The following is a 25,953-nucleotide window of genomic DNA, read 5'->3' on the forward strand; positions in this document are numbered from 1 at the left end:
GAAGATGGGGTTATAAGATGTGTGAGCCACCAAAAGTCAACAATAGGAACCAAATCTAAGTCCTTTGGACAGGCAGAAAATGCCTAGACAAGATAACCTGTGGATGTTAATCTTTGGACACAAACTAGGAAAATCAAGTTTCCTGAGAATTTCAAAAGTGTATGCTGGTCTTGTATTTCTTCTGTGTTTTTTTTTTATTGTGTTTTGTTTTAAAAGCAAACTAGACTGACTAAGACCAAACAAATTGGGTATAATTTCAAATACTTTGAGTTATTTAGTAATAATAATTTAACTAATTTAATAGGTAATAATTTTAATTTACAAATTTATTATATTAATATCGGCTTTACTCTATAAAATTTACTATATATTGATAGCTGTGTGTCCTCCTCTGTATCCTTCAAAGATGTCTGGCTTCACAGAAGTGTGTGAAGGTTTCTGATTCTATGTCAGGAAAGCACATTACAATTTAAAGTTCCTTGTGATTTTGTGTCTATTCAGTTCTAAGGTTCTCAGTGTTAAAGAAGTCTCCATGCTACCTTTTTCATAAGGAACCTTATGTTGAAAAAAATAAAAATTGACAATTTTTGAAGATTCATATGCATTTCACAATATTTTAAACCAATATCTTCTTATACACATGTCTGTCTATCCATCTATCTGCCTGTCCATCTGTCCATCCATCTGTCCATCCATCCCTCTCTATCTATCTTTCTATCAATCTATCTATCTATCTATCTATCTATCTATCTATCTATCTATCTACCCATCCATGTATCTGTCTTCTATCTCATCTATATCATACAGGTATATATATCTACATCTATATGTATATTTATAGTTGTGAAAATGTTATTCATTACAAACACTTGTGGTTCCACCTGTGTACAAAAGTTATGTTTTAAAGCCACAATGAGAGTAAATGAAATGCACGTGTCACTTTGCCAGATGACATGTGCCTTAGAATATTCACATCACAATAGTCTTTCAGCCTGACAACTACAGAATCCTCAGACCTCAGTAGTTTTCTAGCCACTGTAGTCACCAGTTTGGTGTCTAGAGGCAGGAATGCAAACGAAAATTTCACATTGTTTGATAAGTTCTTCATCGCAGGCTCTACTAAAAAGGTATATATTTATATAATTTGATTCTCATGATAGACTTGTGGTATCATGAAGTGTTCTGTCTTGATTATTCAAGATCATATGAGATAACTCAACTCATCAGTGGTTTCTTGATAGGGTAATCATTGTAGCAATATTCAGTACCAATCTTCTACAGAAACAAAGTTATCACATGGAGAGGGGTATATTTTGTACTACACAGGAGAATAATTTCTGTAAAGTTTTAAAAACTGTACAAGTTAGAAGTAAGGATTATTTTATGCTCAATCCAATTACTTTACCCCCCATGGCTGTAGATTTTTATTTTAAGAAACTGGTAAATCTAACCCACAATCTAAGAGTTCTCTGGTTTTTAAGAAATTGTTATTGTTTCTAATACACATTGTGCCCTCTGGAATCAAATGCTCAGAACTTAACACTGACTCAGATGAGACATGCACAGCTTTCATGACATGGTCATTAACTTAAAAATTTGTTCATGAAGCAAATTTATATTTTACAAAAATATATTTTTGTAAAGATATTTTAAACATATCTTTACAATACTGCTTGATGTGTGTGATGGCAACTATTGTCTGTTCTCCTTTTGATTCATGTGAGTCTTAAGTCCTTTCTAAGTGAAAGCTATGACATTTCTGTACATATTCTTTGAAAGATGTAACATATATTGTGGGATGAATTATAGTCACTTGAGTAACTATATATTTTAAATATCCAAACTGAAAGAGCAGGGCACAGTAAAGAAACCACCAAAACAGAAGCCACTCCCTTATTATAGGGAACAATTTTATTATGAATAAGAGAGAAAAATGTTCAGAGGCACATGGAAAATTTCAGAATATAGAAAGCAGAAACAGGCTTGACCAAGTCTGGGAAAAGACAAGGAAGACTATCAGAAGAGAGAGTGTAGATAGCTTGGTCACGGAAAAGGACTCACAAAGAGAGGAAGGTGATTCTAGCACGTTAGGAGTTAGTATAATGAAGAAGGGGATGAGGATGTTGGAAAATGTCTGTAACCTAGATGTGGGATTTTATATTTATACCAAGCATGATTACCCCCTTCAAAATAAAGAAGGTCAGAATGGAAATTGATATCCTAATATGAACAAGTCAATGGAGAGCCATATGTCCCTTTTGCCACAGTCAGGGGAAATGTCTACCTTTGCTAGACAAGACCAATTTCACAAATTTTTTGATGAATGCTTGTATTTTTTCATTTTTCCTTTTATTGTTCTTGTTGTTTTTTTTTTTTTGTTTGTAACTATCAGGAATCTTTCTTTCTTGTGTCTTGAACTGGACCAAGCCTGGCAATTGAGATAACCTGATTATTTTCAGCACATCTACTGTTGGGAGCGGCTAAAGATGGCACTGACATCTAGTGGTCGTTTGTGGTATACAACCATTATAGCCGTGTCTCTGGCCTTCCTCTGGCATTTACAAGGCCAGGGAGATATGCATGCTAATAAGGTATCTCATACTGCACCAATCCCCAGAGGACAAGTTTACAGTCACTGTCTGTCTTGTATTTAAGGCGAGTGCCTTTGTTCCTCGGGGTCCCCATATCAACAATTAGGTGTTCCTGCAATAAAGGCTGTTGAGAAAAATCCGGCGGTGTTGCGTCTTCCTTGCTGGTCGGGGTGGGCTCAACAATCTACAATGTTAGCTCACAAAGGTTTAGTTATAGCATTTTCTCAGAGTATCATATCTGATATGTGACATAATATATATATACATTAGGATTTATAAAAGTTTCAAAAAATCAGTTATAAAGTAGCAATGAAATAATTTTATTGGAGGGTATCACTACAAGTTTAGGAACTGCATTAAAGTGTTGTAGCATTTAGAGTTTGAGAACCATTGCTCTATATCCTACCAACTACACTTCTTCAAACTATTCCCATGACACTTCTGAAAAGGGTCCCACTTCTGAAAAGATCCTACTTCTTCAATACATTCCCAATAGTTCCCTTCATCCATGACATAGTTTCTGTTACATTTTAAAGCTGTCTATAGCTCAACAGAATCATGCTTGGAAAACTGAGTCTGCATTTTAACTCCGTTCACCCTTTGAAATACAGTATGAACATTGGTTTTTAACTTATCCACTGAACACTTGTTCTCTAGGTGGAGCTCTGCATCAGGAGAATTTTTTTTTCTCCAATATGGACACGACTAAGGAGGAAGATGTAGGAGAAGAAAATCGAACTGTGGTTTGCCAAGGTGCTGCGGTTATCCGAAGAGGCTGGAAAAGAAAGAAACGATATCTGACCTTGTTCAATGACATTTTGGTGGTATCCAGTAAACTGTAAGTATACGCATCATGCTTTCCTTACTATAAGAGGCTACTCAGTGGAAAGGCCTTAAGGTACAAAACTGTTTATAACTTCCTTTATTTTTGAGATTATAATTACTTTACATTCTCCTTCTTTTTCCTCTTCCATGTCCTTCCACATCCTTCCATATACCCCTCCTTGTTCTCTTTTGAAATCATGGCTTTCTGGTTTTTTTTTTTATTTCTCATTCTTGCTCATTTTTTTATATGTAAGCTAACATAAGATACACATATATAATAGATATTCATGGATACATATATATGTACAGTTTCTAAGTACTTAAATATAACCTACTCAGTCAGTATAATATTGCTTGTATTTGTGTTTTCAGGAATGTGTATTTGGTATTAGATAGGCAATCTAATTGACAATCCTAGGGGAGATTTCTCTTACTCTCAAGTTTCCTTAGTGGCATATACTTCTTTGAGTAGGGTTGATGCTTACTGGACTACTCCTATATATTTCTCAATTTGTTTTGACACATTCTTTGGGTACATTTAAAAAATTAATTAATTAAGGTACTACTCTGCTGTTTGAATCTGATGAAAGATTAGCGACAAGCTACCAAGGAGACAGTTATGCAGGCATGTGCCCACATTTCTAGCATTCTTTAAAAACTAACTTCGGAGTATTACAACTGGTAATGACAGCCCTGTGAACTATATAGTGACACATTTCTCTAAATAAAATATTAAACTCCTGATAAGCAGGAGCCTTCTTGCTTGGTGTTTACAAATAGATTGCAGAAGCAAGATTGTTGGTCATAAGGAGCTACACATGTAAGCCTCCAGACCTCATAGCTTCCAGATTAGCATGAAGAGACAGGAAGCAGCTTCTATCTCTCCACTATCAAGGGAAACTGCTGGCACTAAGTCTTGCTTGGTGATTCTGCAGACACTAGAGAAAACTTGTGATTGAATGAAACTGTGTACTTGGTTATATTAGAATTTATGGCCATAGAGATGTTTTCTGGGACCACATCATATATAATCTCCACTACTTATGATCACAGCCTTCTAGAATATGTGATGCTGGTATTGATACTATTAAGTAAATATCTTAAGTGGTTTACCATAAGTACATAAATTTATCAGACAGACATCAATAAAATAGTCTATTCCATTTTGGGGGGGCAGGGGTCAAATTTTCTGATCATCAGTGAATCATTTTCCAGAAGATCCGTTTCACAGATTGTGAGAAAAATAAAATATTCAGGTGAGAGTTCTTCTATACATTATAAATACACCAACTGGGTATGTTTTTCTTGCAACCCTGATCAGTCATGTAAGCTCCTTCACAGAAAATGGTAATTAGTGTCTGAGGCAGGCTGAAAATAAAAGAATGGACTGGGTGTCTGTCAATCTGTCCATCTTTCTTGTTTTTTTGGTACAGAGCTCCCTTTCTTTCTACAGTGGGAAATCTTCACATTTTATATTAAAAGATAGTAATCAACTCATCAGAAATGTAAAAAGAAATAAACTGATCATTTGCCATATAAGTGTAGTTGATGGAAGGAAGTAAACTTAACTTTGTGCTGAGAATAAAGGAAACGGAAATGGTTTCTTAAAGGCAGTACATATGATCGCTTCTGTCATGTTGCAATTGTAATTAAAACTATTTTTAGATTCTCATTCACATTATGGAAAGAAGTTTATCAAGTTTATAAGGAGTGATTATTGTTATTTCCATTTTCAAGGAAGATTATCTCTTATCAGACATTGGAATTAGAAGTTTCAGGTTCAAGCATTTCTTGAGAATTTTATATATATGTTCAAATGGTGAATATAAAATGTAAATATAAATATCTCATTATTGAGACATGTGTGTATGTATATCTTGAAGTACATGTTGCACGATGGCTTGTATTTAAACTATAGTATGTTACATTAGATTATATGAGGAATCTTTCTTTGTAGTGCAATTAGTCTTCCCATGTTTTAAATATTAAAGGTTTATATACAGGATTTTTGAACCATGATTTATTCTTGTGATATTCTGTCCCCTGAATTTGAGAGGGAGTCATTATCTTCAGTTATCTAGCCACATATTAGCTCATGAGTATCAGAAGGAAAGTTCAATACCTAGGTTTACACAGCAAATGCACCATCCATCATTAAAAAATGCAAAAAAAATCATGAGTGTGGTGAGGATATCTGTCAGGAGATAGAATGGAAGGAGACAGTGACACAAACAATCATCAAATGCATTGTATTTTAATGTATAATTCTCGAAGAGCAAATTACTCAGAAAAAGAATGACAAAAGGAGAAAATTTATGCTTCAAAGATTATAGTTTCTTAAAAACACTTCTAATAATACCAGAATGCTTGATAGGAAGACATTATTCTAATTATTTGGCTAAATTATTGGAAAAAAGGATCGCCTTTTTGGTTACTTGTGTGATATATAATTTGCGGGTTTTCTACAGAAGCTACTAGAATGAGGTCATTGAATATTTTAGTAAAGGGAGATAGACAACAGAAAATTTTACTAAGCCAAACAATATTTTTGTTTATATTCTGGAAAGATTTTTCCATGTAATTAATTAAAATAAAAAATCTTGAAATAATTTCCTTTGTGTATTATGGGAAAAAAACAAAGCAAAATAGTTACTCCTTAACTAAATCCAGGTAAGAAATATTGATACAGGTGGCTTTCTGTAAGTGCCGCTGTGCTTAGATTTAGCAATGGATGTGTCCTTTTTTGCTCTGGGGCAGGAAGAACTTGGTTTTACCACAACACCAACTACAATGCAAATTAAACTAACAGATATTTGATTCTCTTTATAAAAATAAGAAATTTAAGATAAAACATGTCATTCCATTGGCTTACCTGTGGATTGGTGATGAACTGGACGCATTCAGGTCAGACAACACTGCTGCTTCCAAGTCCATTTACCTATACTGGCCGATGGGATATGTTGTTGCCACCTTTCGGTAAGACCTAGAGTTCGGACCTGTGAGCACAAGATGATAACTTCAGAAATTGTTGGTCAAATTAATGGAGTGTAATTCACTTCCCAGTGAATGAGTATACTCATTCTAATATTCTCCAATTAGAAAACAAAAATCAGGCTATGGTTATTGGTGACCATTGAAGAGTGTGTATCTATCTAGTAACTCCTTTCACCAAATGCTTTCATCATCCCAAAATGTTTACAAAAATAGAGTCAATTTTAGTCTAATTGTACACAGGATGCCAACTCAAATTTCCCCCTTCTATGATGATCCTAGATTTTTCTATACTCTTCATTATATCCATTTCCACATGTACGTAGGTGCTTTACGGTTTTTTGTTTTGTTTTTGTTTTTTGTTTTGTTGTTTGTTTGGGTTTTTTTCTTCTCCTTATATTTTTATTTGTTCAGGTTAGAGATTGCAGTTTAATTTCTGCTTGTCATTTCCTTAAGATCTACAAATTCTGCTCCCATATTAGTCCAGAACCTATCATCGTCTCCCACCAGGAAAGAGAGCATTCTTCTTCAAAAGAAAGGAGGGCAAGGCCAGGCAGTTCCCCAGAAAGCAAGAGCGGATAACTCCCCACAAGGGAGAGGGCAAGAGGACTAGCTTGACGGTTCTACTCCAAGGAAAACCCAGATAAACACTGGCAAATGCAGGATGCTGGGGTATTCTCAAGTTGTCCCCACTTCCTGTTTAGCATTCTAGGGTTTGGAAACCTGCAGGATATACAGAACCAGTACAGCACTGAACAGAATCTGATGGCAGCATGAAGAAGCCAAGAAAGGCGCTGCCTGGCAGTCCTCAGGCCTCCTTGACTCCCACACAACAGGTTCTGTGTCCAGGTGTGCCTCCATGATCACACAGGTTATGCAGAAGGTTGCTAAGCATCAAAAGGAGAGCCATTTGCGTCACAGGACTGCAGAACAAGGTTCCCAAGAACAATATGACTAAAATACGAGGACCTGTTGTGCTCAAGCAGGTCCTAAGAGGCGGACCCCAAGGTCTGCAAGCTGTCTTGGACACCAGTGCTATCTTTGCCATCACTGCCACTGTCACCTCCAGCCAGGTTCTCCTGCTGATAGGCCTCTTCGGAACCAGGAAGTGTGCTACCCTGATTCTCCTTGGAACCAAAAACGACATATCCGCCTTTCTTCAGCTCCAGTTGCCTTCTCAGCTCATCTGCCATCTGTGAGAGATCTCGCTTCAGAGCATATGCATCTTCGCCATCTGCATAGTACTTGGGCTCCACCTCACTAACCTGGAAGTTCAGGGTGCTGGAACAGAGGTGCAAGGCTGCTCAGTTGCTCTTCCTGGCATGCAGGGAGACATACTTTGCACTGAAGTCCTCTATCATGGCCTGGGAGGCCTGGTCCATTAGCTTCTTGGCCAGGGCAAAGCTTAGGTGGCAGCGCTTCACAGCCAGTGGGGTGATGTGTCCATGAGGGATGCTATCAGGATCCTCTTCCATTTTGGCCAGAACATAACCCACAATCTTCCCAACCTCATCCTCAGCAATGTAGGAGAGCTGGGCCACGAGAAGCCATGATAGTAGTATTTCATCTGGTAGTTCTCGGGCAGGCAGAGCAGGTTGCAGTGCTGTATGTTTATCAGGTCATATGGCCGAGCCCAGCAGATGCTCATATTGGCGGCAGAAAAGCCTATCAGACTCGGGAGAATCAGAGAGGATGCCACAGAGCACAAGCGACACCAGCACCATTTGCTTTAAGACACCTGGGTTATCCAAACGGAACTCATACGAGATGAGGAAGATCTCTCACTATCTTCCATTTCGTTTCGGCGATGCTGTACAGAACTTTGTATATCTTCATGCAAGTCGTGTCCGAAGTAAATGATGACCACGCAGTCCTCCTCTGAAAGGATTGGCCGGTCTACCTGCCAGCCATTGTGTAGATGCGGAAGCATGTACAACATTTTGGACGCGCTTGCACAGCATGACCTCGCGAGCTACCTCTAACCTCGTGTGAGCCCACAGGGCCGGACCAATGGGCAAAGCACCAGTGTGCTTTATGTTTTGATCTGCGATGTTCAAGACTCCACAAGATCCATGGGGCAGGACAGAGGTGCATCGTCCTAGAAGAATGTGAACAAGACAAGATCTTATTTATCCTAGACATTCTTCTTTCCAAAATGATCTGATTTTATCTGTGTCTTAAAAGTACACAGATCTATCTCTTCCCAATAATATTGTGTAGTATAATTAAATTTGAAAAATACTTTATATACTCCCACATTTTCTTAAAAATTAGTATTTAATTGAATGATGAAAAGTTACTCATGCAATACTCAAGTATTTGAATGTCTCTGCAGAAGAATATCACTGGTTTTTATAGTCAATTAAAAAGGACTGGTGTCATTAGACCATCAGAGTCAGGTATAATTTTCAGAGTTCAGGAAAATTTCAAATTTGCATTCTAATCTTTCATGAGAAGATGTGCTCATGGCATATTGATATTATATTGAGTGTAGTTGATGGAATCACAGGGATTGTGTAGCGTGTGCCTTCTGCTCTAATCAAACATACACCAAAATTCAAATTTTTTCCATATCAAAAGTTCATGCATACTCCATATTTGAGCTCTTTTCATTCTTCTATCCAAATTCTTAGTGTCATCACACAGTTGACTCAAATAACACAAACACAAGTTTTATGAGCATTCTAGGCTCTGTGACTTTGTTCTTTACATGGAAAAGCATTTGTCATAGACTCTGACAAAAGAGAAGATCACCTTTTGTTCTCTGAATGTTTTCTATTCCTCCAGTAAAATCTCAAAAGTTTGTTATTTAATACTTAGGGTTTCTCTCTTATCAAATATGAGAAATATTATATTTACGGATGGTAAAGTGTCAAATGACAGCACGGCAGTACAAAAATTAGGTCATTTAGAGGTGGAATCGTGTAGAGACTGCCAAATATACCTATACCATAATTGATGACCACAGACGTAATATATTTTTATGCATAATAACCTTAAAAATCTTACCATTTATCATGACTCTAATATTTTTCAATTTCACAGTTCCATGGAACAGACCATTTGGTGGTATTTCTTTCTACAAAGATATTTTACTTTTGTTAATATTTTAATTCCTTGGTGATATAGGAATGGTAGTATGTGCTTACATGTGTATATATATATATATATATATATATATATATATATATATATATATATGAGACATTTGATATTCTGTCTCAAAATCAGTTGTTAATTAGATGATGGTCAATGGAAAATGCTTTGCATTCTCCTGTCCATTCCTTATTTTATTTAATTTGGTGGAAGTTCTGCATTTATTATTTCCTCTTTGTATTAGAGTACACAGTACTCTCAAGTCTTATTTTAAGTTCCACTAAGTAGATGTCACTCTATCATACACATTCCAACCATCTGCTGCTTCCTCCTTGAGGTCAAGCAAATTTCTATTCTTCTGTTTGTTTCAGGCACATCATTTTGAGGACTGGCTATACTACTTAGGTCAATGTGTTATTACCTGACTATATCTGTTTCTAAAACATTTTTGAGTATTCACCAGTCAAATAATGAATATTGCTGAACTTATTTTCTTATATTGAAAGCTAAGATGATTCTGAAAAAATATTAACAGGGATTAGCTTGAAATATGCTCCTAATTAATCTTGCTGTATTGTATATTTTTGTTGCATTTCACAGATCCATTCGTGAAGCCAAGAAACACAACAAAATGGAACTTCCCATGCGGATATTCACTGAGAACATTGCAGGCTGTGACACTGTATGTGAATACAAAACCAAAACTAATATTCCATATTCATGACTAGGAGGGAGGCAGTTTGTAAAGTAATGGAAGATGGAGACATAAGAAGAGCATGGATGGGGAGAGCAGGACAGAGGGAGAGAGGGACAGAGGGACAGAGAGACTGAGGGAGAGAATTTAGACAGGATTGTGTGGAACTAATTAAATTATTTCACATTAAATTATATTAAATTATATCTGTAGTCAATGCAGACATAGGACTCTCATATGTGATGTGTAGAGAGCAACATGAAACAAGACTGATTCATCTACTAGAGATCCAAAAAGAAGAAATACTTTTTGTTATATCACTGAAAATTGAACCAAATATTTCCAACAGCATATATTTCCAAGTGGAGTATTATTAATACAATTAAACTGCCCCCTCCTGAGTCCTTATTGCTTATATATAAACTTGTGTGTTGTTTCCTCTATTCCTCATTCATTTTAAAATATTTATGTCTAGTAAACAATTTTTATTATATAATATTATCATACAGCATTATTGATATACCTAAGTGTTATACTCCATACCTAAGTGTTCAATGACATTTTAGCTCTTTATCTCCATTCCTAAGTGTTCAATGATATATTAGCTCTTTATCTCCATTCTGTGCTCTTTCTCTAAGTCTCTTACTATGCATCCTTATACCTTCCTCTGAATACCAGCTACAAAGTCATGGCTTTCATCCTCATGTTTATTTGAATAATCTAGTCATGAGGGTATCTTTGCATGTAATTTCTGTTCAGAAATTACCTTTATAAATTTAACAGTGGTGTGTGTGTGTGTGTGTGTGTGTGTGTGTGTGTGTGTGTGTGTGTTCATCTTTGTGTATGGTGTTTAGGATAAAACTCACAACCTCACAATACTATACAGTAGTTCTATCATTGAGATAAACATAGTTATCTATTGAATAATTGTCTATTTTTCTCAGGCTTATATTATTGTTCACTTCCCAGTATTGGGTTTAGTGCAGATCAAAAATTTAACTACTAGGTAACATGTAGAGCATTAAAGACATTTCCTACTGTAAAGCAGAATAGACTGTGACTCAGGGATCACCACCTCTCTGCCTTTCATAAATGCTAATGGGTACACCTAGAGTCAGTGCTCTAACATGTCACTGTGGACACTGCACTAGACTTACAAAGGGCACTATAATGAAGGTATTTTAGATCACCAAGCAATCTCTTACTCGTACCAGGTCCACGTTACACAAAACAGTAACTAAAAATAGCACAAAATAGATTTTGAGTCAGTGACATAAATCAGGGAACACTCATTAGCTTGGCTGAACCATATGTGTCCTCAGGACAGAGAAGAGCAGAAGAGCAGAACGTCCCATAGGGAAATGTTCTCTTGCCTCTGCTGTTTGACTTTAGCTGTGGCAAATGCTCAGTGTTGTACACTTTTGTGACTTAGATCCATTTGCTTTAACATGAACATTTTTACTAATTCTCTCCCATGACTCTAGTGCTTTAATATTTTATCCTACCATAATTATTAAAAACCTTTTGTGTAGCTCAGAAGATTGGTAATAGATAATTATAACTTTTATTCATGTTATATGTTTATATCCTTTTTGTCTTTGAAGAGATCATCAAAACATTCTTCTACCTTTCTTAGATATCTTCCCTTATTTTCTTTCTTCATATTCTCTAGTTAGTATTCAGAAATAATTCTTCATATATATTTTATAAATATATCAATTTTTTAGGAGTTTTCATTGATTTTTTTTGTTTATACTTAGCCTTTTCTTTTATCGTTTGAAAATTCTTTGAATCATCAATGTATTTCATTACACTTAAGATAAACCTGTAAAGTTTTTCTATGGATAAATTAGGAAAATGTTTTAATCCTATTTTTATATTAGGATTTTTCCGCCTAATTTTTGTTTTTTCTTTACTCTTAAGATTGAATGTAGATCTCTCAGACAATGCTTATATTTTAAAATAGATAGATGCAGATGATTTAGAATTATCTTTATTCGATAATTTCATATAAGTATAGAAATGCCAAATCACCTGCAAAATCACAAGGTATCCCCAAACCTTTCCCTATATTCATGTTCTTTCCTTTTCTTGACTTTACTAATTACCAATGTATAAAATATTGACTTTTGGTCTTAGCATTGTATAGAAAACAATTGCACTGTCCTCATGAGTCAATGCTTATGCCATGGCTGGGGGACAGCATTTTACTACATGCCTCCATGATTTTAGTAATCTGTTTTAAAATTCATACCTTGTTAGTGATAGTATCACCTCACTGTTGCACATTTAGTCTATTATATGTAATTTCAATATTTACAGTTATTATTTCTATCTGAAGATATAGGCAAATATATTTACATTAAACGTTTTTTTTATTTGTCTTTGAAAAATTAAAACATTTTATTCCTCATAGAAGGAGCATGTGAACTATCCTAAGGTTGATCCTCTCTCTTAAGAATTGTTTACCTTTCTGTGGTTCATCATGAGTCAAGAAATATTTTAGCATATATAATAAAACTACCAGTTCTATTTTAGTTTTCATGCTTTCAAAATGTTATTTGTAGAAATATTTTATTTAAAAAGTCTCTTTGTCTTGAAATCTGATTTACAAACAAAATCACCATCAGAAAGAGATGTATACACCTTTGCAACCATTAATTCGACATTAATATGTTTCTAATGCTCTGAAAACAAAATGTTTACAATAATGTGAATTAAAGTCCCATGTGAATTATTACTCTATCTCATGTGGAGAATTCTTTATAATAAAACTTTGTTGTCTTAAAATTATACCAATGTTTTCAGACATTCATCAAAATACCAGAAGCTTTACTTTTCATTAAATGTTCTATGCTTACCGTGTGTGTGTGTCTGTCTCTCTCTGTGTGTGTGTGTGTGTGTGTATGTGTATGTGTGTTCCTATGAGTATGTGGTTTATGAATATATGTACATATTTCAATGTGCCATATTGGTGTAAGAAGGAAACTTGCAGGTGATTATTTCCTTCTGGGACGTATGATTTCTGAGTCCTGATCTATATTTTCACCCATAGGTGATTAATTTTACATTCTGAACAAAACCTTAAATTTGTTCCTTTATTGTTACATTCCAACCACAAGATCAGAGCTGTTTTTTTCATATTCTAAGATGCTTTTGCATAATTGTTAGCCTCTGCATAAAAAGATACAAAGTCAGTTAGTGTAAGTTGTCCTTTTCATAAAATTCTACTAACCTGACATGTAACATTGGGGTCTTGGATGAATCATCAGAAGCACTCAAACATACGCACAAACACACACACACGCACACATACACACACACAGGCACACAGACATGCAAACACACCACAGACACAGACACACTCACTCATATTATTTTCAAAGTAATAGATTATGCATAGCAGTTGATTAATAAAAAGTAAAAATTAAAAAATAATGAATGAAACCTTTGTAAAAGAGATGGCTTGTGAAGTGGTTTTCTTAGGTTTGGGTTCATGGTTGTTATGGATAGGGAGAGAGCACATGTGCTGTGTTTCTCATTTAAGAGACTGTTTCTTAGATACTTACAATCCTCATCAAAGATAACTGATAATATAGATACTAACTTCATAAAAATATACTTATGTACTCACTGTCTGGTTATTTATTAGATTTCCAGTACATCAGTGCTTTCTTGTCCGATTACTGTGCTTTGATTTCATGCTATATTCTTGCTGCTGTCTTCCTTGGTCTCTGGAGCAGATCCTAAATGTGAGAGGCAGTAGAGAGCTAATAGTACAAGTACCTTGTTTTTTCCTGGGAGTGTTAAGAAATGGGGTCTTGTTTCTAATATATTCATTTTGGATACCTAGATCTATCACCATAAAAGAATTCAACACTCTATATCTGTATGCCATCTAAGTATTTACAAACCCTGATATGATAAGAGTGCTCACTAATTTTAATTTTTATAAAAATAATTGTGCTGCTTCCCAACCTCATTTTCCTAGAACTGTGCATATGAAGCACATGGAAGTAAGGCTGTAATGATGGAAGTCCAGTTGGAGAGGAAGCAAACGTCTCTGCTCTCTTTTTAAATGTCCTCCCTGACTACGTTCTGCCATAATGAAAGAGAAATCAGGATGCTGAGCTCTAGCACCCATGGCTTCTCAATCACCCTTTATCATACACAAACTGTTACAGTTATGTTTGATTTTTCAGTACCCAAGAACTAAATTCTAAGATAAATATGTTAGACTGAGTGTCTTCCAGACTTAGCCTATGGGAAGAAAATGAGTTCTACATTAGAGGAGTTGTTACAGATTATAAATTGTAAATAATGATTAGATCATATTAATTTTGTATTCATGAGCTTTCAGGTTATTTTATAGCATTTTTCTCTCTGTACATTCTATAGCCTCTGTATGTAACAGCAACAAACTTTGATATGGTGAATGACATAATCAGCAAGTTACTACCAATGATAAGAAAGCATGTAATTTACTTTCAATCGATTTTGAGTTAAAATTGAATTTTGCTTTTGAGATTCACATATGTGGAAATGTGTAAATACAGATGAAATTTGATCATGATACATTTACAAATCATATTTTACAAATGGGTACTTTTTTATTTTATTTGTTAGGTATAAATTTCTTTCTTTCTTTTTTTTTTATTAACTTGAATATTTGTTATTTACATTTCGAGTGTTATTCCCTTTCCCGGTTTATGGGCCAACATCCCCCTAACCCCTCCACCTCCCCTTCTTTATGGGTGTTCCCCTCCCCATCCTCCCCCCATTGCCGCCCTCCCCCTAACAATCACATTCACTAGAGGTTCAGTCTTAGCAGGACCCAGGGCTTCCCCTTACACTGGTGATCTTACTAGGATATTGAATGCTACCTATGAGGTCAGAGTCCAGGGTCAGTCCATGTATAGTCTTTAGGTAGTGGCTTAGGCCCTGGAAGCTCTGGTTGCTTGGCATTGTTGTTCATAACGGGTCTCGAGCCCCTTCAAGCTCTTGCAGTTCTTTCTCTGATTCCTTCAACGGGGGTCCTATTCTCAGTTCAGTGGTTTGCTGCTGGCATTCGCCTCTGTATTTGCTGTATTCTGGCTGTGTCTCTCAGGAGAGATCTACATCTGGCTCCTCTCTGCCTGCATTTCTTTGCTTCATCCATCTTGTCTAATTGAGTGGCTGAATATGTATGGGCCACATGTGGGGCAGGCTCTGAATGGGTGTTTCTTCTGCGTCTGTTCTAAACTTTGCTTCCCTATTCCCTCCCAAGGGTATTCTTGTTCCCCTTTTAAAGAAGAAGTGAAACATTCACATTTTGATCATCTGTCTTGAGTTTCATGTGTTCTAGGCATCTAGGGTAACTCAAGCATTTGGGCTAATAGCCACTTATCAATGAGTGCATACCATGTGTGTTTTTCTGTGATTGGGTTACCTCACTCAGGATGATATTTTCCAGTTCCAACCATTTGCCTACGAATTTCATAAAGTCATTGTTTTTGATAGCTGAGTAATATTCTATTGTGTAGATGTACCACATTTTCTGTATCCATTCCTCTGTTGAAGGGCATCTGGGTTCTTTCCAGCTTCTGGCTATTATAAACAAGACTGCGATGAACATAGTGGAGCACGCGTCTTTTTTATATGTTGGGGCATCTTTTGGGTATATGCCCAAGAGAGGTATAGCTGGATCCTCAGGCAGTTCAATGTCCAATTTTCTGAGGAACCTCCAGATTGATTTCCAGAATGGTTGTACCAGTCTGCAATCCCACCAATGATTGGAAGAGTGTTCCTCGTTCTCCACATCCTTGCCAGCATTTGCTGTCACCTGAGTTTTTTATCTTGGCCATTCTCACTGGTGTGAGGTGAAATCTCAGGGTTGTTTTGATTTGCATTTCCCTTATGACTAAAGATGTTGAACATTTCTTTGGGTGTTTCTCAGCCATTCGGCATTCCTCAGCTGTGAATTCTTTGTTTAGCTCTGAACCCCATTTTTTAATAAGGTTATTTGTCTCCCTGTGGTCTAACTTCTTCAGTTCTTTGTACATTTTGGGTATAAGGCCTCTATCTGTTGTAGGATTGGTAAAGATCTTTTCCCAATCTGTTGGTTGCCATTTTGTCCTAACCACAGTGTCCTTTGCCTTACAGAACCTTGGCAGTTTTATGAGATCCCATGTGTCGATTCTTGATCTTAGAGCATAAGCCATTGGTGTTTTGTTCAGGAAATTTTTTCCAGCGCCTATGTGTTGGAGATACTGCCCTAGTTTTTCTTCTATTAGTCTGAGTGTATCTGGTTTGATGTGGAGGTCCTTGATCCACTTGGACTTAAGCTTTGTACAGGGTGATAAGCATGGATCCATGTGCATTCTTCTACATGTTGACCTCCAGTTGAACCAGCACCATTTGCTGAAAATGCTATCTTTTTTCCATTGGATGGTTTTGGCTCCTTTCTCAAAAATCAAGTGCCAATAGGTGTGTGGGTTCATTTCTGGGTCTTCAATTCTGTTCCATTGGTCTATCTGTAGCAATACCATGCAGTTTTTATCACTATTGCTCTGTAATACTGCTTGAGTTCAGGGATAGTGATTCCCCCTGAAGTCCTTTTATTGTTGAGGATAGTTTTAGCTATCCTGGGTTTTTTGTTATTCCAGATGAATGTGCAAATTGTTCTGTCTAACTCTTTGAAGAAATGGATTGGTATTTTGATGGGGATTGCATTGAATCTGTAGATCGCTTTTGGTAAAATGGCCATTTTTACTATATTAATCCTGCCGATCCATGAGCATGGGAGATCTTTCCATCTTCTGAGGTCTTCTTCAATTTCTTTCTTCAGAGTCTTGAAGTTCTTATTGTACAGATCTTTTACTTGCTTGGTTAAAGTCACACCAAGGTACTTTATATTATTTGGGTCTATTATGAAGTGTGTCGTTTCCGTAATTTCTTTCTCGGCTTGTTTCTCTTTTGTGTAGAGGAAGGCTACTGATTCATTTGAGTTAATTTTATACCCGGCCACTTTGCTGAAGTTGTTTATCAGCTTTTGTAGTTCTCTGGTGGAACTTTGGGATCACTTAAATATACTATCATATCATCTGCAAATAGTGATATTTTGACCTCTTCTTTTCCGATCTGTATCGTCTTGATCTCCTTTTGTTGTCTGATTGCTCTGGCTAGAACTTTAAGAGCTATATTGAATAAGTAGGGAGAGAGTGGGCAGCCTTGTCTAGTCCCTGATTTTAGTGGGATTGCTTCAAGTTTCTCTCCATTTAGTTTAATGTTAGCAACTGGTTTGTTGTATATGGCTTTTACTATGTTTAGAAATGGGCCCTGAATTCCTATTCTTTCCAGGACTTTTATCATGACGGGGTGTTGAATTTTGTCAAATGCTTTCTCAACATCTAATGAAATGATCATGTGGTTTTGTTCTTTAAGTTTGTTTCTACAATGGATCATGTTGATGGTTTTCCATATATTAAAACCATCCCTGCATGCCTGGGATGAAGCCTACTTGATCATGGTGGATGATTGTTTTGATGTGCTCTTGGATTCGGTTTGCCAGAATTTTATTGAGTATTTTTGCATTGATATTCATAAGGGAAATTGGTCTGAAGTTCTCTTTCTTTGTTGGGTCTTTGTGTGGTTTAGGTATAAGAGTAATTGTGGCTTCATAGAAGGAATTCGGTAGTGCTCCATCTGTTTCAATTTTGTGGAATAGTTTGGATAGTATTGGTATGAGGTCTTCTATGAAGGTCTGATAGAATTCTACACTAAACCCGTCTGGACCTTGGCTCTTGTTGGTTGGGAGACCTTTAATGACTGCTTCTATTTCCTTAGGAGTTATGGGGTTGTTTAACTGGTTTATCTATTCCTGATTTAACTTTGGTACCTGGTATCTGTCTAGGAAATTGTCCATTTCCTGCAGATTTTCAAGTTTTGTTTAATATAGGCTTTTATAGTAAGATCTGATGGTTTTTTGAATTTCCACTGAATCTGTAGTTATGTCTCCCTTTTCATTTCTGATTTTGTTAATTTGGACACACTCTCTGTGTCCTCTCCTGAGTCTGGCTAAGGGTTTATGTATCTTGTTGATTTTCTCAAAGAACCATCTTTTCATTCTGTTGATTCTTTCTATTGTTCTTTTTGTTTCTACTTGGTTGATTTCAGCTCTGAGTTTCATTATTTCCTGCCTTCTACTCCTCCTGGGTGTATTTGCTTCTTTTTGTTCTAGAGCTTTTAGGTGTGCTGTCAAGCTGGTGACATATGATCTTTCCTGTTTCTTTCTGCAGGTACTCAGAGCTATGAGTTTTCCTCTTAGCACAGCTTTCATTGTGTCCCATAAGTTTGGGTATGTTGTACCTTCATTTTCATTAAATTCTAAAAAAGTCTTTAATTTATTTCTTTATTTCTTCCTTGACCAGGTTATCGTTGAGTAGAGTATTGTTCAGCTTCCACATATACGTGGGCGTTCTTCCCTTATTGTTATTGAAGACCAGCTTTAGGCCGTGGTGGTCTGATAGCACGCATGGGATTATTTCTATCTTTCTGTACCTGTTGAGGCCCGTTTTTTGACCAATTATATGGTCAATTTTGCAGAAAGTTCCATGAGGAGCTGAGAAGAAGGTATATCCTTTTGCTTTAGGATAGACTGTTCTATAAATATCCGTTAAGTCTATTTGGTTCATGACTTCTCTTAGTCTGTCTACGTCTCTGTTTAATTACTGTCTCCATGATCTGTCCATTGATGAGAGTGGGGTGTTGAAATCTCCTACTTTATTGTGTGAGGTGCAATGTGTGTTTTGAGCTTTAGTAAGGTTTCTTTTACATATGTAGGTGCCCTTGTTTTTGGGGTATAAATATTTAGGATTGGGAGTTCATCTTGGTGGATTTTTCCTTTGATGAATATGAAGTGTCCTTCCTTATCTTTATTGATGACTTTTAGTTGAAAATTGATTTTATTTGATATTAGAATGGCTACTCCAGCTTGCTTCTTCCGACCATTTGCTTGGAAAGTTGTTTTGCAGCCTTTCACTCTGAGGTAGTGTCTGTCTTTGTCTCTGAGGTGTGTTTCCTGTAGGCAGCAGAATGCAGGGCCCTTGTTGCATATACAGTTTGTTAATCTATGTCTTTTTATTGGGGAGTTTAGGCCATTGATGTTGAGACATAATAAGGAATCGTGATTATTGCTTCCTGTTATATTCATATTTGGATATGAGGTTATGTTTGTGTGCTTTTCTTCTCTTTGTTTTGTTGCCAAGATGATTAGTTTCTTGCTTCTTCTTGGGTATAACTTGCCTCCTTATGTTGGACTTTACCGTTTATTATCTTTTGAAGTGCTGGATTTGTAGAAAGATATTGTGTAAATTTGGTTTTGTCATGGAATATCTTGGTTTCTCCATCTATGTTAGTTGAGAGTTTTGCAGGATACAGTAACCTGGGCTGGCTTTTGTGTTCTCTTAGGGTCTTTATGACATCTGTCCAGGATCTTCTGGCTTTCATAGTCTCTGGCGAAAAGTCTGGTATGATTCTGATAGGTCTGCCTTTATACGTTACTTGAACTTTTTCCCTTACTGCTTTTAATATTCTTTCTTTATTTTGTGCATTTGGTGTTTTGACTATTATGTGACAGGAGGAGTTTCTTTTCTGGTCCAATCTATTTGGAGTTCTGTAGGCTTCTTGTATGCTTATGCGTATCTCTTTCTTTAGGTTAGGGAAGTTTTCTTTTATGATTTTTGTTGAAGATATTTACTGGTTCTTTGAGCTGGGAGTCTTCATTCTCTTCTATACGTATTATCCTTAGGTTTGATCTTCTCATTGAGTCCTAGATTTCCTGTATGTTTTGGACCCGTAGCTTTTTCCTCTTTACATTATCTTTGACAGTTGAGTCGATGATTTCTATGGAATCTTCTGCTCTTGAAATTCTCTGTTCTATCTCTTGCATTCTGTTGGTGAAGCTTGTATCTAAGGCTCCTTGTCTCTTCTTTTGGTTTTCTATATCCAGGGTTGTTTCCATTGTTCTTTCTTGATTGCTTCTATTTGCATTTTTAATTCCTTCAACTGTTTGATTGTGTTTTTCTGGAATTCTTTCAGGGATTTTTGTGATTCCTCTCTGTAGGCTTCTACTTGTTTATTTATATTTTCCTGTCTTTCTCTAAGGGAGTTCTTCACATCTTTCTTGAAGTCCTCCAGCATCATGATCAAATATATTTCTGAAACTAGATCTTGCTTTTCTTGTGTGTTTGGATATTCCTTGTTTGCTTTGGTGGGAGAATTGGGCTCCGATGATGCCATGTAGTCTTAGTTTCTGTTGCTTGGATTCCTGCGTTTGCCTCTCGCCATCAGATTATCTCTAGTGTTACTTTGTTCTTCTATTTCTGACAGTGGCTAGACTGTCCTATAAGCCTGTGTGTCAGGGGTGCTGTAGACCTGTTTTCCTGTTTTCTTTCAGCCAGTTATGGGAACATAGTGTTCTGCTTTCGGGTGTGAAGTTTTTCCTATCTACAGGTCTTCAGCTGTTCCTGTGGTCCTGTGTCCTGAGTTCACTAGTCAGGTCGCTTGGAGTAGGAGGGCTTGTCTTACCTATGGTCCCGAGGTTCAAGTTTGCTCGTGGGGTGTTGCTTATGAGCTCTCTGTGGGGGTAGCAACCAGGAAGGTCAGTGCACCAGGGTTCCAGATGGTGTTTGGTGTTTTCCTCTGGAATCAGTAATGTGGGCAGAGTGTAGTCTCTTCTGGTTTCCCAGGCATGTCTGCCTCTCTGAAGGTTTAGCTCTCCCTCCCACGGGATTTGGGTGCAGAGAACTGTTTATCTGGTTGGTCCCTTCAGGTTCTGGCGGTGTCTCAGATGCAGGGGGCCTGCTGCTGCTGTGCCCTTATCCAAGGGAACCCAGAGGCCATATACAGTTTCCTCTTGGGCCAGGGATGTGGGCAGGTATGAGCAGTGTTGGTGGTCTCTTCAGCTCTCTAGTCTCAGGAGTGCCCACCTGTCCAGTCGCTGAGGTCTCTCTTCCACTGGGTTTGGGAGCAGCGAGCTGCTGCAGGCAGGGATCCGGGGGTTTGGGAATCCCGCTAAAACCAAATGGCTCCTTTTTGATCAGAAGTTATTGAAGACATAATAATAGTCCTTTGAGTGACAGTTTTTCTTGAATTCATGTCTAGTTTTATGTGAAATGAAAGTCATAGCCCAATGGTTTGAGCTGTATGTGTGGTTTCACTAGATAATACATATCCACTGTAATAAATTGTGATTAATTTGTCATTTGCTCACACCTAATTTAAAGGATGCCAATGTTAGAGGGAATATTTTTCTTTTTTTTTTTTTAATTAGACTATACTGCCTATTTGGTATGTAATTCTGTAGTCTTTCCCATTCTTGTTTTTATTTCTCTTGTGTGGATGTGTAAGTGTACATGTTCTAGTGTATTTATTTTTAACTTTTAATAAATCTTTAATGAATGAGTCTACATTTCTATGTCTTTTCTGCATACATATCTGTGTATATATTGTCTTTCTATTTTTAAATCGCATGTGTATCTCTTTGTAACTGTGTGTGTGTGTGTTTCTCTGTGTGTATGCATCCCTGTCTATCACTTTCTGTGAGTTTGTACAATGAGAATCCACAAGTCAGTCTGCCTCTCTAACTTTATGCCCCTCTACCTCTGTCTGCCTCTCTCTCTCACTCTCTTTCTCTTTCTGTTTCATTATCACCTCTACATGTATGTTTGTGTGTAAATGGGTATTTGGTGGTGTGTCTGCTTGAGTGCTTTTTGTCTGCTAGTTTAACACTGAAAAACTCTGTGGGACAATGACATTGGTTTTAAATAGGAGTCTACAAGAAAATAAAATTAATAATAATTCCAGTTAGAGCCACTCCTGGAGGGTGGGCAATATTTCAACAGAATGTTCTATTTAGATGATCATTTCAAATGGATCCATAACACTGTGTGCAGTAATTATGTTCTAGAACTTCTTTTCAGAACATTTTTGTCCTGCATTTCTTTTAGACAGGAGCAATTTGGGGTTGAAAGTTTTGTAGGTGTGTTAGTGTCCCTATCCATCTACAGGTGTCCTGTCTGATTTAAAAAGGTGGTCTCTTCAAATTTTACATCTGTGTGATTTTGTGTTTGGGCAAGATTTCCTACCTGGACTCTTTTTTTTTTTGGTGTTTTTTTTTTAATTTTTTTTATTAACTTGAGTATTTCTTATTTACATTTCGAATGTTATTCCCTTTCCCGGTTTCCGGGCAAACATCCCCCTAGTCCCTCCCCCTCCCCTTCTTCAGGGGTGTTCCCCTCCCCACTCTCCCCCCATTGCCGCCCTCCCCCCAACAATCACATTAACTCCTACCTTGACTCTTGGGAGCACCCCTATCCCACGACTCTGGGATATTCTAGAGGTTCCCACCAACCCCGAGAGCTGTATATTTCCATTCATTCTCTTGGGTTCCTTGTCCTCTCTCATGTTTCTCCCATACCTGATCCTGACCTGTTCTCTTCCCATCCCACTCTCACACATATCTCTCCTTCCCTCTGCCTCCCATGGTTATTTATTTCCCTTTGCTAAGTGGGATTGAAGCATCCTTACTTAGGCTTTCCTTATGGTTTAACTTTTAGTGTCATGGATATTCTGTATATTTTGTGTAGTGTCACTGATTAATGAATATATACTATTCATGTCCTTTGGAGTCTGGGTTAGCTCACTCAGAATATTTTCTAGATCCATGCAATTGCCTGCAAATTTCACAATGTCGTTTGTTTTTAGTAGCTGAATAGTATTCCGTTGTGTAAATAAACCATATTTTCTGTATCCATTCTTTGGTTGAAGAACATCAGGGTTGCTTATAACAAATAAGGCTGCTATTAACATAGTGGAGCTTGCGTCTTTGTGGTACTGTGGAGCATCTTTTGGCTATATGCCCAGGACCAGTATATCAGCGTCTTCAGGTACAACTATTTCCTGTTTGCTGAGGAACAGCCAGATTGATTTCCAGAGTGGTGGTAGTTTGCCATCCCACCAGCAATGGAGGAGCATTCCCGTTTCTCAACAATCTCACCAGCAAGTTCTGTAGTTCTGTTTCTCTTTTGAGAACAGTTTAAGGAGTTTTGGTATTAGCTCTTATTTGAAAGTCTGGTAGAATTAGGCACTGAATTATGCATCATGCCCTAGTCTTTTTGTTACTGTTATTGTTGTTGGTTGTTTTTAATGAATTCTTCTAGTTCCTTAGGAGTTATGGGATTGATTAGTTTATCTGATCTTGATTTAACTTTGGTATGTGGTATCTGTCTAGAAAATCATTCATTTCATATAGATTTTCAAAGCTTTGTCAAGTTAGTCTTTTGTAGTAAAACCTGATGATTTTTTTAATTTCTTCAATTTCCATTATGTCTCTCTTTTCATTTCTGATTTTGTTAATTTGCATACTATTTCTGAGACTTTTAGTTAGTTCAGGTTTATGTGTCTTGTTGATTTTCCAAAAGAACAGGATCTTGGTTTTATGGATTCTGTTTCTAATTGATTTCAGACTTAATATTATTTCCTGTTGTCTGCTTCTCTTTAGTGTATTTTCTTATTTTTGATCTGGGTTTTTCATTGTGCTTTTAAGTTGCTAGTATAGGATATCACAATTATCTTTGTGAAGACAATTAGTGCTCATATTTTATTTTATGTATACAGTGTGAAATATTTAAATTGCTTAATATGAAGCTAGAGGAGTGAAGTAGGATTCTTTTTTTTTCTTTTCTTTTCTTTTTCTTTTTTTTTTTTTTTTTTTTTTTGGAGCTGGGGACCGAACCCCAGGCCTTGTGCTTGCTAGGCAAGCACTCTACCACTGAGCTAAATCCCCAACCCCGGTGAAGTAGGATTCTTATGATGTAAAAATATTATTGGTATTAATACTCCAACAGGCCTGTCTTAAAAGGGTTAGAGAAGAATACAGCAAAAGTCCCCCTACACAGTGCATTCTTAGGTCTATATTCTCTAAACAAAGTGATACACTGAAAATTTTCTCCTCATTATTTTTATAGTTCTCAGCTTAATTTATTATACTATCCCTGTAAGGGTTCTTATGTACTAGTATGTACAGTCTACATTATCCTGAAAAAGGAGAAGGAGGAGGAGGAGGAGGGGATGCGGAAGGGGAGGGAAGGAGGAGGGGAAGGAGGAGAAAGAGGTGGAGTGGGAGGAGGAGGACAAGGAGAAGAAATGCAGCAAAGCATTCTAAATTGTATCAGAAGGGTTGCCTATATTCAGTTACAGTAGTTACAATTCATGTTTTTTTTTCTCATAAGGCATGAGTATCCGCATGACTTTAGAATGATAAATATTCAAAAGAACTTCAGTTCACAGGACTTAAGAAATTTTACAGCTTTTCCTTCCCTACCTGGAGTAATCATGAAATATCTAAACACTGATGTACATGGGAAATTCATCTTGAAGCCCAGAAACTCAGCAAGAAGCCAGCAGCAAAAGAGTGAGTCTGCCATCTTCCTTCAGGTGGCTTTTCTTAATTCCCATTTTAATTTGTCATAAAATATCGTAGCATACAATCATTTTCTTGCTTAGGAAAGGGGCACTGTAAAAACAAACAAACAAACAAACAAACAAAACAAACCACACTAAAGCAGTATGTTTCAGGTCCATATTAAGAGAACTCTAAGTTCTGATGTAAAGACTAATCTTGGTTATAGGGAGAACATTTCATTTTTCCCAGGCAGATATTTGCCATAAACTGGTATGTCAAAACACTGTGTACACACATTTTTGTCCCATTAGAATAAGCAGATCTAAGACATGGATCATGATATGTTCCCATTAAGTGGTTTCGTGATTAGAGCACAAAATTACTCATGAACTATATTTTGACAATCTATTGCAATGAAATGTACATAGAAAAACAAGATTTATGGTATTGCAAATAATCTGTTGCAGGCTTAACTAGAAATCACCTTAGGCTTGTAGCCTAGTCTCTAATGTCATTTCAAATCATACAACAAATATCTTTTAGACCTATATCTAGATTCAAAATGGCCCTAACAGTGATAGACTGGGGCTTTTTAATTATTTTTTCAAATGATAGAATACTATTATTATTTCTCCTTATTCTCCTTTCTTGAAAACCTCCCACTTATACCCCTGATTTCTTTTAAACTTTGCTTTTTTATTTTTATTACTTTTATTTACATTTGAAATGTCCCATTCCTGGTTCCCCTACCAAGAATACCCCACCACATCCCTCTTCCCCTTTGCCTGTAAGAGGGTGCTCCCCCACCAACCTACCTACTCCCACCTTACCCCTCTAGCATCCCACTTCTTTGGGGCATCAAGCCTCCACAGGAACAAGAACATCCACTCCCACTGAGGCTAGACAAGACAGCCATCTCTTTACATATGTAGCAGGGACTGCAGACTGGCAATGTATGCTCTTGGGTTGATGGCTAAGACCCTGGGAGCTCTGAGGGGTCAAGTTAATTAATATTATTGTTCTTCCTATGGGGTTGCTATCCCTCTCTCCTCCTTCATTTCTTCCCCTAACTTTTTCATTGTGGTCCCAGGACTCAGTCATGTGGTTGGCTGAGAGAATCTGCATCTGTCTCAGTCAGAAGCTGGTAGACCCTCTCAGAGGACAACCCTGTCAGGTTCCTGTCTGCAGGCATATCATTTCATCATCAACACTGTCATGGTTTGGTGTCTATGGATGGGATAGATCAGATGTTGAGGTAATCTCTGGATGGCCTTTCCTTCAGTCTCTTCTCCAGTTTTTGTCCCTGCATTTTC

General features: G+C 36.9%; 1 long non-coding RNA gene and 2 pseudogenes across 2 annotated transcripts; 1 reads left to right on the top strand and 2 right to left on the bottom strand.

The window, feature by feature from the left end:
* The first annotated feature begins 884 nt into the window (after positions 1 to 884).
* LOC120101876 (uncharacterized) lies at positions 885 to 24,398 on the top strand. 2 transcript variants are annotated; one of them, XR_010065138.1, is made up of 4 exons: positions 885 to 1,127; positions 3,249 to 3,429; positions 10,104 to 10,185; positions 14,596 to 24,398. It is a non-coding gene; the product is annotated as an uncharacterized LOC120101876 (long non-coding RNA). The 2 variants fall into 2 exon arrangements; XR_005502901.2 differs by lacking the exon at positions 14,596 to 24,398 and having other exon boundaries at positions 893 to 1,127; positions 10,104 to 11,836.
* LOC134486346 (N-alpha-acetyltransferase 11-like) lies at positions 7,256 to 8,168 on the bottom strand (annotated as a pseudogene).
* On the bottom strand, positions 8,131 to 8,346 carry LOC134486347 (thioredoxin-like protein 4A; annotated as a pseudogene).
* Positions 24,399 to 25,953: the final 1,555 nt, after the last annotated feature.

This window comes from Rattus norvegicus, chromosome 3, assembly GCF_036323735.1.
Source record: "Rattus norvegicus strain BN/NHsdMcwi chromosome 3, GRCr8, whole genome shotgun sequence".
Taxonomy (NCBI): Eukaryota; Metazoa; Chordata; class Mammalia; order Rodentia; family Muridae; genus Rattus; species Rattus norvegicus.